Source organism: Vicia villosa, unplaced genomic scaffold (assembly GCF_029867415.1).
Source record: "Vicia villosa cultivar HV-30 ecotype Madison, WI unplaced genomic scaffold, Vvil1.0 ctg.000732F_1_1, whole genome shotgun sequence".
Lineage (NCBI taxonomy): Eukaryota > Viridiplantae > Streptophyta > Magnoliopsida > Fabales > Fabaceae > Vicia > Vicia villosa.
In genome coordinates this window covers 652,924-664,997 of record NW_026705328.1, presented here as the reverse complement: position 1 = coordinate 664,997, position 12,074 = coordinate 652,924, and the positions used below count along the sequence as shown (strand labels likewise).

The 12,074-nt window shown below is 36.2% G+C and overlaps 1 long non-coding RNA gene across 1 annotated transcript; it reads right to left on the bottom strand.

Moving 5' to 3' along the window:
• Positions 1 to 3,798: 3,798 nt before the first annotated feature.
• LOC131630763 (uncharacterized) lies at positions 3,799 to 11,565 on the bottom strand. The gene is made up of 3 exons (XR_009292466.1): positions 11,461 to 11,565; positions 5,776 to 9,815; positions 3,799 to 4,130 (listed from the first exon to the last, which is right to left on the bottom strand). It is a non-coding gene; the product is annotated as an uncharacterized LOC131630763 (long non-coding RNA).
• Between the last annotated feature and the right edge of the window lie 509 nt (positions 11,566 to 12,074).

Sequence of the window (12,074 nt, the reverse complement as noted above, 5' to 3'; positions counted from 1 at the left end):
ATGACGAGGGGTGTGTGGGACTTTATAATATTTTATTATTTGGCAAACTAATTATTTTAAACATTATTATTACTATTTCTTCTTTAAGTATATCTGGAAATTTATGAAAAATAATGTAACACCCCATACATAACTGACTAGTATATTATGCATGAAACGTTATAAATTGATATTGAGTACATACAAAAGCTAAAGTTATAGAAAGATCCATATAAAATACAACATGAAATCCTAATAAGAATTACAAAACATGTGTCTTCAATGGATCTGCACAGCGGAGAATGAGATCTGACGAGGTCTCCGAGCCATCACCACTTCTAAGTCTTCAGTCCAAACCTGCCACTGACCAAACGCTACTAAACTGCACCTGAAAAAATATAAGTTGATTGGGGTGAGATTACTAAATCTCAGTGAGTCCTCCTATCCTATGGGTCCACTCGGTTCTACAGGGTACATGCATCAAACACCGAATCCACCATTGATCCGGGGTTGTCCTCACATCCGGTACAAATACGGAGCAAACACATGATTCATCCACCATAGGAGTCATCATATCACAAGTACACAAATAGTATACAAACACGTATGCAGACCCATACCCATGTACGGGGAATCCAGAAGTGGTAACAACCAAACTACCAAGGCTGCACACACACCCTCGGTGGGTTCACCCATGCCTATTTGCCAAGAGACTTGCACAAGCACCCTGCAAGAGTGATTAAATGGGTTCGCACAGGCCTACATGGCTGCGAGATGACCTTGCCTAAGAGGCGACACCGTCCCATTAACCATCTGTACGCACGTGGTGTTAACGGCAAGTGCAACACGCCGTCTCGACGCATGAGCCCATCCGGGTAGGAACCTAATGATATAGCCTAGATGGCATCACTAGAGATGGTTTACCTATTATGCGTAGGCTTACTTAGCCGCATAACGCCACCATACCGAGCACGCAAGTGTGTTAACGGCAAGTGAGTAAAACCCCGTACGGAAACTCACGAGCACACTGCAACGGTAGTTCAGGTGTGTTAATCATACCAAGAACGCCAATGTGTTAACTGCAAGTGAGACACGCCTCATAGACTCTCACGAGCACATCGCAATGGTAATTGGAAACTAGTCCATATACAATGGTGCCTTACCACCTAGTAGTGGCCCACTTCGATTCTAGTATACCACACGCATAACAAGCGTCAATCACACAATACGATCAATTCCGTTTGTTTAACCAAAACGACGGTGTCCACAGGTTCCATGTATAAAACATAATGGCATAACATTCTCAAATATGGATGTCACATTCATAGTAAGTAATAAGTAATATATGTCACGCATAACATGAGAATTATTAATCGAATGATAGAAGCATAAGTTCTCATACTAATTCGTTGATTCACTAAGTGGGGTTCCACTATGGTTAAATCAAACATTCTGGTTTGGGGACCAATTTTATTAGAAAGTACACGTCGCTAGCTTTCCAACGGTATAAAGTTTGCGCAATTCCGATACCCGAGCCGAAAGTTACGAATTTCCGAAGTTTGCTGATTTTTCCCTCTGCGCCCAAGGTATCCGAATACCCAGAGTCCAGTAACCGATTACTGGCCCTAAAAACAGCTCATAATTGCATTTTTAACAGAGTAATCGCTTACCCAAAGACCCGTAACCGAATACCCCGTAGCAGAATCAATTTTCTGCGTTTTAGGAGTTCTAAAACCAGTCCCAACATCCTATAGTTGATCCTCTATACTTGTATAACAGTCCAAACGAAATTGTAACACATAAGCACATTTAGAAATATCAGTAGACAGGGATTATAGCAAAACAAACAGACTTGACATCATTGATTCATAGGTTCATTCACAATCCCTAAACCCCAATTGAAATCCCCAACATGCAAGCCCATAGTTTCTATCTAAGGACTCACCTTAGAGATGAAGGAGATGATGATGAAGCTGTAGCAAGATGGAGATGATGATGGAGATAGAGCTTGGACAGATTCTATTGCATGCAAAAATGGAGCTTTTCTCTCTTCCTCCCTCTTCCACGTTTCCTTCTTCTTCTTCTAATCTTTCCAAAACTCTGGTTTTGTGTTCAAATGGTTAGGGTCATGAAGAAAAACCAAACAAGTCTTAATTCTCATTTAAGTGGGAAATGTCCATTATACCCTCATTCTCACTAATTGACATGGTTTAAGTGGTAAACCTATTAGTAAGGATGTGTATCATATTTATCCATTACTCATTTCAATTTAATTTAGAATTGGTAATTGGACAATTATAATACCGGGTATTACAAATAAAATAAATATTTTTTAGGTTGTAGAACACATATTAAATTTATTATTGTATTTAATCTTTGAATATTGTCTTATCTCGAAGTTCCATTTAAAAATAGTCCTAAGATAAGAAATATTAATTATATTTCCTATTATTAGTTCAAAAGTAGGGCTAAAATGAGAAACAGTAGCGAGTTCAATGAGTGGTTTTATTTTAGAGTGAGATCAAAAGTCATTAAAGGTTTTCTAGTTCATTTAATTTGAATTTAGCGCATTTACTATTAAAATAGCATAAAATTTTATTATTTATTGAGTTTAAAAAATTTTATTCATTTTCTCTTAATCCCCCTTTTTTTTATAAAAGAAAGTGGTTAGTTTTTGCACTACGATTTTCTTTTCTCTAACGGATGTTTTCCAAGTTTTCAGAAAATGTTTTCAATTTCATATGTATGTTATAATTATTAATTTATTAACATACAGCCACATTAACACGTGTATCTTAATATAGAAATCCATAAACATGACGAGGGGTGTGTGGGACTTCATAATATTTTACTATTTGAAAAAATAATTATTTTAAATATTATGATAACTATTTCTTCTTTAAGTATATCTAGAAATTTATGAAAAATAAAATAAATATTTTTTAGGTTGTAGAACACATATTAAACTCATTATTATATTTAAACTTTGAATATTCTCTTATCTCGGAGTTCCATTAAAAAATAGTCCTAAGATAAGAAATGTTAATTATATGTCCTATTATTAGTTCAAAAGTAGCTCTAAATTAAGAAACAGTAACGAGTTCAATGCGTGGTTTTATTTTAGAGTTAGATCAAAAGTCATTAAAGGTTTTCTAGTTCATTTAATATGAATTTAACGCATTTACTATTAAAATAGCTTAAAATTTTATAATTTATTGAGTTAAAAAAAATTTCTTCATTTCCTCTGAATCCTCTTCTTTTTTTTTTTTTTAAAGAAAGTGGTTAGTTTTTGCACTACGATTTTCTTTTCTCTAACGGATGTTTTCCAAGTTTTCAGAAAATGTTTTCAATTTCATATGTATGTTATAATTATTAATTTGTTAACATACAGCACAATTAACAGGTGTATCTTAATATAGAAATCCATAACCATGACGAGGGGTGTGTGGGACTTCATAATATTTTATTATTTGACAAACTAATTATTTTAAATATTATGATAACATTTCTTGTTTAAGTATATCTAGAAATTTATGAAAAATAAAATAAATATTTTTTAGGTTGTAGAACACATATTAAATTCATTATTGTATTTAATCTTTGAATATTCTCTTATCTCGGAGTTCCATTAAAAAATAGTCCTAAGTTAAGAAATGTTAATTTTATGTCCTATTATTAGTTCAAAAGTAGCTCTAAATTAAGAAACAGTAGCGAGTTCAATGCGTGGTTTTATTTTAAAGTTAGATCAGTTTTGACCATAACTGGAGTTCCGTAACTCGGAATTGGGCGCCGTCTGTAACACCCTTCTAAACCCCCGCGGAAAATAGAATAATATTCAGAGTAAACATGAAATACAAGGATGTCACAACTTCTTTAACATAAAATACTATAGTCATTTGTCATGCCACACTAGGAACCATTTAACATAAATACAATTCATGTTCAACACAGCGGATTATAATTCATAACATTGCATATTCATCATCATTCATGCAAGTCCTCTAATACAATTATAAACAACAAAGACCGACATAATAATTCGTCTCTAAACTAGCGTTCCCCAGTGTTACAATCAGAGCATGACTCGACACGAACTAAGGGCTAGCCTATAAGCTATCTTCACCCAATCAAGACGCCGCTACATCCTTAATCTGAAATCATCAAAGTAAGGGTGAGTTTCATTCGAATTAATAAGCATTATGCAATCATAAGCAATAAAATCTCATAGTAATTATCATCCACTCAATCATACATATAATCAGAATTATTACAACAAGTAAACATCAATCCAACAATATTGGCCATCGGCCCACAACTCATCAATTATACCAATGATCAAGTTATATTAACAACATATTCTTAATACATCAATCATATAAACACACCAAGGCATAACACTGAATTCCATCCAATCATGTTATAACCAATGCATATGATTAAACTGACACTATGCATGTGGTACCATACATGGGATATACCCATCCAACTGATATCCTCATCACTGAGATACAGTTTAACCAGCACCGATTCCACACACAGGGAATCATGCTCACCAAATATCCAGCACCGATTCCACACACTGGGAATCATGCTCACCAAAATATCCAGCACCGATTCCACACACTGGGAATCATGCTCACCAAAATATTCAGCACCGATTCCACACACTGGGAATCATGCTCACCATTTTGATCCACTTTCATCACCGGGATCCATCACCAAAAATGTATGCCAATGAATGCAACATATAACATGCTTACAACATCACCAATCCGATGTAACACATCGTCTCATTATCATCACCAAATCATCACCAATAAGCATGTATATATTCTTAGCATTCATACAAACATATCACACATACATTCACCACAGTTCACATGTTAACATTAACAGTATATTAACATTCATAAATCATCAATCATCACCACGTTCATACATTGTTACATCTAACATCATTGCACACAATGTAACCAATTATCAAAACAACCCAACAACATAATCACAAAACATGTATTCATTTACGACATGTTATAAACCAACATCACCCAATGAATATCACAATCCCATCACCAATACAGAACATGCATCAATAGTCATATATATAAGCACATATACATATACTATCTTTCAATTCATTAATAATTAAATCGAGTTTAAAAAGTAAAGTTGGCTATTGTCCATTTTATCAATTCATCAGATAAAGCATCTCATTAGCTTCGCAACGCCCAAAACGGCACATAAATCGGATACTCAGATCAAAAGTTATGAGTTTTCAAAGATAAAACATTTTTAGAAAAATGCTGCAGGAACGGGGTTGTCCCTACGTGGGAACCGGTTCCTGGCAGTCTCAAAGTCTCGTCTCTGGTTTTTACTATGGGGAACCGGGTTGTCCCTACGTGGGAACCGGTTCCCAGCTACCCAGAATCCATATTTCTCTGTTTTTACAAGGGGGAACCGGTTCGTCCCACATGGGAACCGGTTCCTACGTACCTGCACAGCCAGAATCAATATTTTGACAGCTTTTACCCTATCCCATAACCCCAATTTCAGGTACATACGAACATAGCACACAATTACCATCAGTTTGCACATCATAACATATTTCAGACAAGTTTTATACAAGTATTAACACATATAACATGAATATCAACAAAATCATGTAATTCACACAATTCATCAAAACCTAACATAAATCCCAAACCCGACACGTACGATTGAACTAGATAACAATCCTAATCAATCATACTACCTACAATCACATAAGGAATACTAACCCGAAGAATCCCCCCTTACCTCAGAGTCGAATCTTCGAAGGTCTTCTTCCCCTTTGGCCCTTCTCACTTTCACGTGTTCTCCTTTTCCAAAATCTGCTTCTACTGCTTCTGCTTCTCTTTTCCCAATTCCTTTATTTTATGAAAAATAAAATAAAATATTATAATGGGCTTGCTTAGTTAACACCCCCTTACTGCTAACCACCACTCTAGGCCCAATGCCAATAACTCATCATTTTCCATATAATTCAACCAAATACTAAATTATCTCTAATTAATAATTTAATTTCCAATTAAATTAAAATTAGAAAATATGGGGTGTTACAACTCTCCCCCACTAAAATAGTTTTCGTCCTCGAAAACATACTTCTAGCGAATAGTTCCAAATAGGAGTCCTCCATCTGACCTTCCTGTTCTCAGTTAACACTTTCTTAGTCGAACCTCCAAGTTCATCTGACATAACCAACATAAGCATACCTCATGCATTCAATCTCAGTTCTTACGTTGCTTTTGACCATCCCTAGATGTACCACTCGCTATAATTCCAACGGCTAACAACAATGAAACTTCGAGGTGTGATCCATACATTACACTCAATAACTGAATAATACAATTACACAATCCATGGTATGATCACAACTGATCAACACTGTAGTAATGGATTCCATTTACCCATGTATTAACCTTAGGCACACTCTTCCAATTGAGCGATAAAGTAATACTTACACTCTTTACCAACTGCTTCCTTCAAGAACTCAATACTCATATTCCTATACCATTGAATTCCAATTGTCTGGCTCCTCTTAGGTCACACCAGAATTACCCAACACGCTACATTCTGCTTTTGCTGCACTATCCTGATTACTCATTGCAACCATCATTATCAATTAAACTTCAAGGTTATACCCAACTCTGGCCCTCTTTACTCATTCGTTCAAGAATCATTCTTTACCATCCATGGTTCTAACTCACCACTCGTCAATACTTACTCGCACTCAAAAACAATTCCTGATTTACTTCCTCTATTAAACATTCCAACTATGGAAATGAGTGCACATCAGTAGTTATAATTACATAGCTCATCATCCTCAATATACCATTGCTTACAAGATAGCTCAACAGAGTCCCACTCTTCACTAAGAATGAAATCAACTTCGTCCTTCGTAGAGTATAATCCTTCATTTCAATTAGAAATCCACACAATACCTTACAACATCACAAGATTATTATAGCATCATGTAATATCAATTCTTCTTCTTAACTTCTCCGAATACCTACTCGTTAACTACGTACAACCATAACAACATATTCATCGTCTCGGCAATTATTCAAAAGGGTTCTAATCCTTTGGCACGACATCCTTATGTCTACGAGATTCCAAATCCAACATATAGATCAACACATATTCTCTATGTAGGATTCCGACATATTAATTCCTCACTGGTCACGAGTAACACTCATCACACCACTCTACATCATACTTTCGCTGTGCGACTACAACTACCCGTCTTAAGTCACCGTCCAATGCTTTGCACCCCTTCATATTCACTTTCTCATAAGTTCCCACAATATGGTGAGTGGTTATTCTCGCATCTCAGCATTCATCACATCTTATACCATTACGGTAACAAGCAACCTTATACCATCTATATGATTCCGCCTATTATCAACAAGAGATTAAGGGTGATCAAGTCCTCAATTTGTCAATAGATAGCCGACAATCATATTTAAGCATAAGCCGTTGTTACTACATAATAGTGTCTTTTCCGAGTTTGCACCCAAACTCATCAACATTGTCATAGTCTAATAATTCTCTATGGTGTCCTTCTTCTAGAATATTCTTTCTCAACCCGGTAACACGCGGAACACAACAGCGACCACCAACCTCATTACACCATCCTCGTCAATTCTGAATTCATTGTCTTTACCTTTGTAATTCAAGGTCGACTTATCGATCAACTCAACATCAGCTTTCTGACTTTCTCTAATCTCGTCTAGAATACCATTAGTCAGTTTCAGTATACCCAATCTAACATTATTAGGAGCACCTTCTCATACCAAACTTAATTCTCTGAATTGTTCAATTAAATCCAACTCTTTCACCATCAGCATCGATATTCTTAGAGGCAATCTCGAACCATACAAATAATGTCACTGCAACATCAAAACAAAACCATGGCTGCCAATTCTAAATCATGAGTCAGATAATTCATTTCCTGCGCTTTTAATCGTCCCGACGCATAAGTTACTACTTACTGCTTTTACATCAATATACCCCACAATTGGTTCCAAAGTCTATTTCACTTTTTCTACTGATTCCTTCATCACTCAAATCCATCAATATTTAAATCATCTTTATCCTCTTATTTATTAAGGACATATTCTACTCGACTTCGTTCCGAACAATCGCGGTAATAGGCATTCCTATTCAACACTTGTTCATGCTTCTTTAACCGACATCATCATATCTCTTCATAGGACCAGTCTATGGTATTTATTACTCTTCCATAAGGTATAAAATAATCTCTCCTCTTCATGGGTTCAAACGGTACATTAATCCGACACTCAGAGCTCAAAACATGTATGTTCCCAATCGTCACTCAAGATACAATACCGACACCATGCAACAAAACCCTATACGACATCTCCAAAACTTCTCAATTGGCACATTTAATCTCTAAGATTGCTTCTCAACAAGCCTCCTCATTATTCCTCCAATCCGTTCAACTCTGACACTGACATCCCGTGTCGTACCAACAAACAAGTCTAATTCTAAGAGCACGCGTAACCGCAACTTCACCTCTTTCAAACATCATCCTGTCACAATTAAATATGTTACAGCTGCTGCAACCATTTTTATAACAAAGTTCATCTCGTTAGCTTTCCGACGCTTCAAACGGAACTCAAATCGGATGTCCAGAACTCCAGTTATGAATTTTCGAAATTTCATAACAATTCAGCAATCTTCCTGCGATTTGCTTACGGAAATTCTACTCCAAAACTCATTCTTTTCAAATTAATCTCATTATTAACATCATCTTATCACCTCTCTTCGCTTCCAAACTTCTTATAACTTAAACAACACATTTCATCGCTGAAGTTCGATTTCTGCAACATCCTGAAACCAAATTCATGTACGCCATCATCAACCTTCTTATCCTTGGGATCATATTCGTCTCTTTGCATTACTCGCACTTCGAAACTTTCTCAACAACATCAATAACCTCTACTATCATCTCAATTACTTACTAGTAATCCTACGACAAGGTCTACGACAATACTTCCTTTAATCACTGCTTCAACAGCGACCTTTCACATAGGGCTACTCACACAAAAACATCACAATCCATCAGTAGCACTTGAAGCATCACAACTTCGAAATTCCATTTCTCAGAAATAACCATCATCTACTCCGATACACTCCGACTGAACAACAACCACAGTCCTCAGCCCATGTCACCTTCACTTCAGGAAACAATAACTCCACACTCTTGTACTACTGCACTACGCATCACTCTAACATCTTGTATCTGAGACATCTCCGAGAAGCATGACTTCTCCCCCACTAGTTTCAATCCCACTTCTGCACACAAACAGTTAGAACACACTGAGTACCAACAGTGTTTCACACACATGTCGCGTACCGAAAGGAAATTAACAACAAGACTCTGGTCACAAGGACCGACTATGCTCTGATACCACTATTGTAACACCCTTCTAAACCCCCGCGGAAAATAGAATAATATTCAGAGTAAACATGAAATACAAGGATGTCACAACTTCTTTAACATAAAATACTATAGTCATTTGTCATGCCACACTAGGAACCATTTAACATAAATACAATTCATGTTCAACACAGCGGATTATAATTCATAACATTGCATATTCATCATCATTCATGCAAGTCCTCTAATACAATTATAAACAACAAAGACCGACATAATAATTCGTCTCTAAACTAGCGTTCCCCAGTGTTACAATCAGAGCATGACTCGACACGAACTAAGGGCTAGCCTATAAGCTATCTTCACCCAATCAAGACGCCGCTACATCCTTAATCTGAAATCATCAAAGTAAGGGTGAGTTTCATTCGAATTAATAAGCATTATGCAATCATAAGCAATAAAATCTCATAGTAATTATCATCCACTCAATCATACATATAATCAGAATTATTACAACAAGTAAACATCAATCCAACAATATTGGCCATCGGCCCACAACTCATCAATTATACCAATGATCAAGTTATATTAACAACATATTCTTAATACATCAATCATATAAACACACCAAGGCATAACACTGAATTCCATCCAATCATGTTATAACCAATGCATATGATTAAACTGACACTATGCATGTGGTACCATACATGGGATATACCCATCCAACTGATATCCTCATCACTGAGATACAGTTTAACCAGCACCGATTCCACACATAGGGAATCATGCTCACCAAATATCCAGCACCGATTCCACACACTGGGAATCATGCTCACCAAAATATCCAGCACCGATTCCACACACTGGGAATCATGCTCACCAAAATATTCAGCACCGATTCCACACACTGGGAATCATGCTCACCATTTTGATCCACTTTCATCACCGGGATCCATCACCAAAAATGTATGCCAATGAATGCAACATATAACATGCTTACAACATCACCAATCCGATGTAACACATCGTCTCATTATCATCACCAAATCATCACCAATAAGCATGTATATATTCTTAGCATTCATACAAACATATCACACATACATTCACCACAGTTCACATGTTAACATTAACAGTATATTAACATTCATAAATCATCAATCATCACCACGTTCATACATTGTTACATCTAACATCATTGCACACAATGTAACCAATTATCAAAACAACCCAACAACATAATCACAAAACATGTATTCATTTACGACATGTTATAAACCAACATCACCCAATGAATATCACAATCCCATCACCAATACAGAACATGCATCAATAGTCATATATATAAGCACATATACATATACTATCTTTCAATTCATTAATAATTAAATCGAGTTTAAAAAGTAAAGTTGGCTATTGTCCATTTTATCAATTCATCAGATAAAGCATCTCATTAGCTTCGCAACGCCCAAAACGGCACATAAATCGGATACTCAGATCAAAAGTTATGAGTTTTCAAAGATAAAACATTTTTAGAAAAATGCTGCAGGAACGGGGTTGTCCCTACGTGGGAACCGGTTCCTGGCAGTCTCAAAGTCTCGTCTCTGGTTTTTACTATGGGGAACCGGGTTGTCCCTACGTGGGAACCGGTTCCCAGCTACCCAGAATCCATATTTCTCTGTTTTTACAAGGGGGAACCGGTTCGTCCCACATGGGAACCGGTTCCTACGTACCTGCACAGCCAGAATCAATATTTTGACAGCTTTTACCCTATCCCATAACCCCAATTTCAGGTACATACGAACATAGCACACAATTACCATCAGTTTGCACATCATAACATATTTCAGACAAGTTTTATACAAGTATTAACACATATAACATGAATATCAACAAAATCATGTAATTCACACAATTCATCAAAACCTAACATAAATCCCAAACCCGACACGTACGATTGAACTAGATAACAATCCTAATCAATCATACTACCTACAATCACATAAGGAATACTAACCCGAAGAATCCCCCCTTACCTCAGAGTCGAATCTTCGAAGGTCTTCTTCCCCTTTGGCCCTTCTCACTTTCACGTGTTCTCCTTTTCCAAAATCTGCTTCTACTGCTTCTGCTTCTCTTTTCCCAATTCCTTTATTTTATGAAAAATAAAATAAAATATTATAATGGGCTTGCTTAGTTAACACCCCCTTACTGCTAACCACCACTCTAGGCCCAATGCCAATAACTCATCATTTTCCATATAATTCAACCAAATACTAAATTATCTCTAATTAATGATTTAATTTCCAATTAAATTAAAATTAGAAAATATGGGGTGTTACACCGTCGGAGGCATTGGAAAGCTAACGGAAGGGGCTACAAGATGCTTAAGCTTACACAACATTGTCATACTTTTAAGTAATAATTAAATCCATGTGGATATTCTTGTATCGTGGTTACTAAATGATAGTGCTTAGATAATCGTATTGTTAATCATTCTAAATGCTTTGGTGCATAAGTGTTTCTTCAACTGGGTTGTAGAGATCATGGAATGAGTGGTAATGTAAATCAAAGTTATCCACGTACACTAAAGATGTTGAGGTCTTATAGCTTGTGAAGCTATGCATGTGAACCAAGAGGCGAGGAGGTCTTA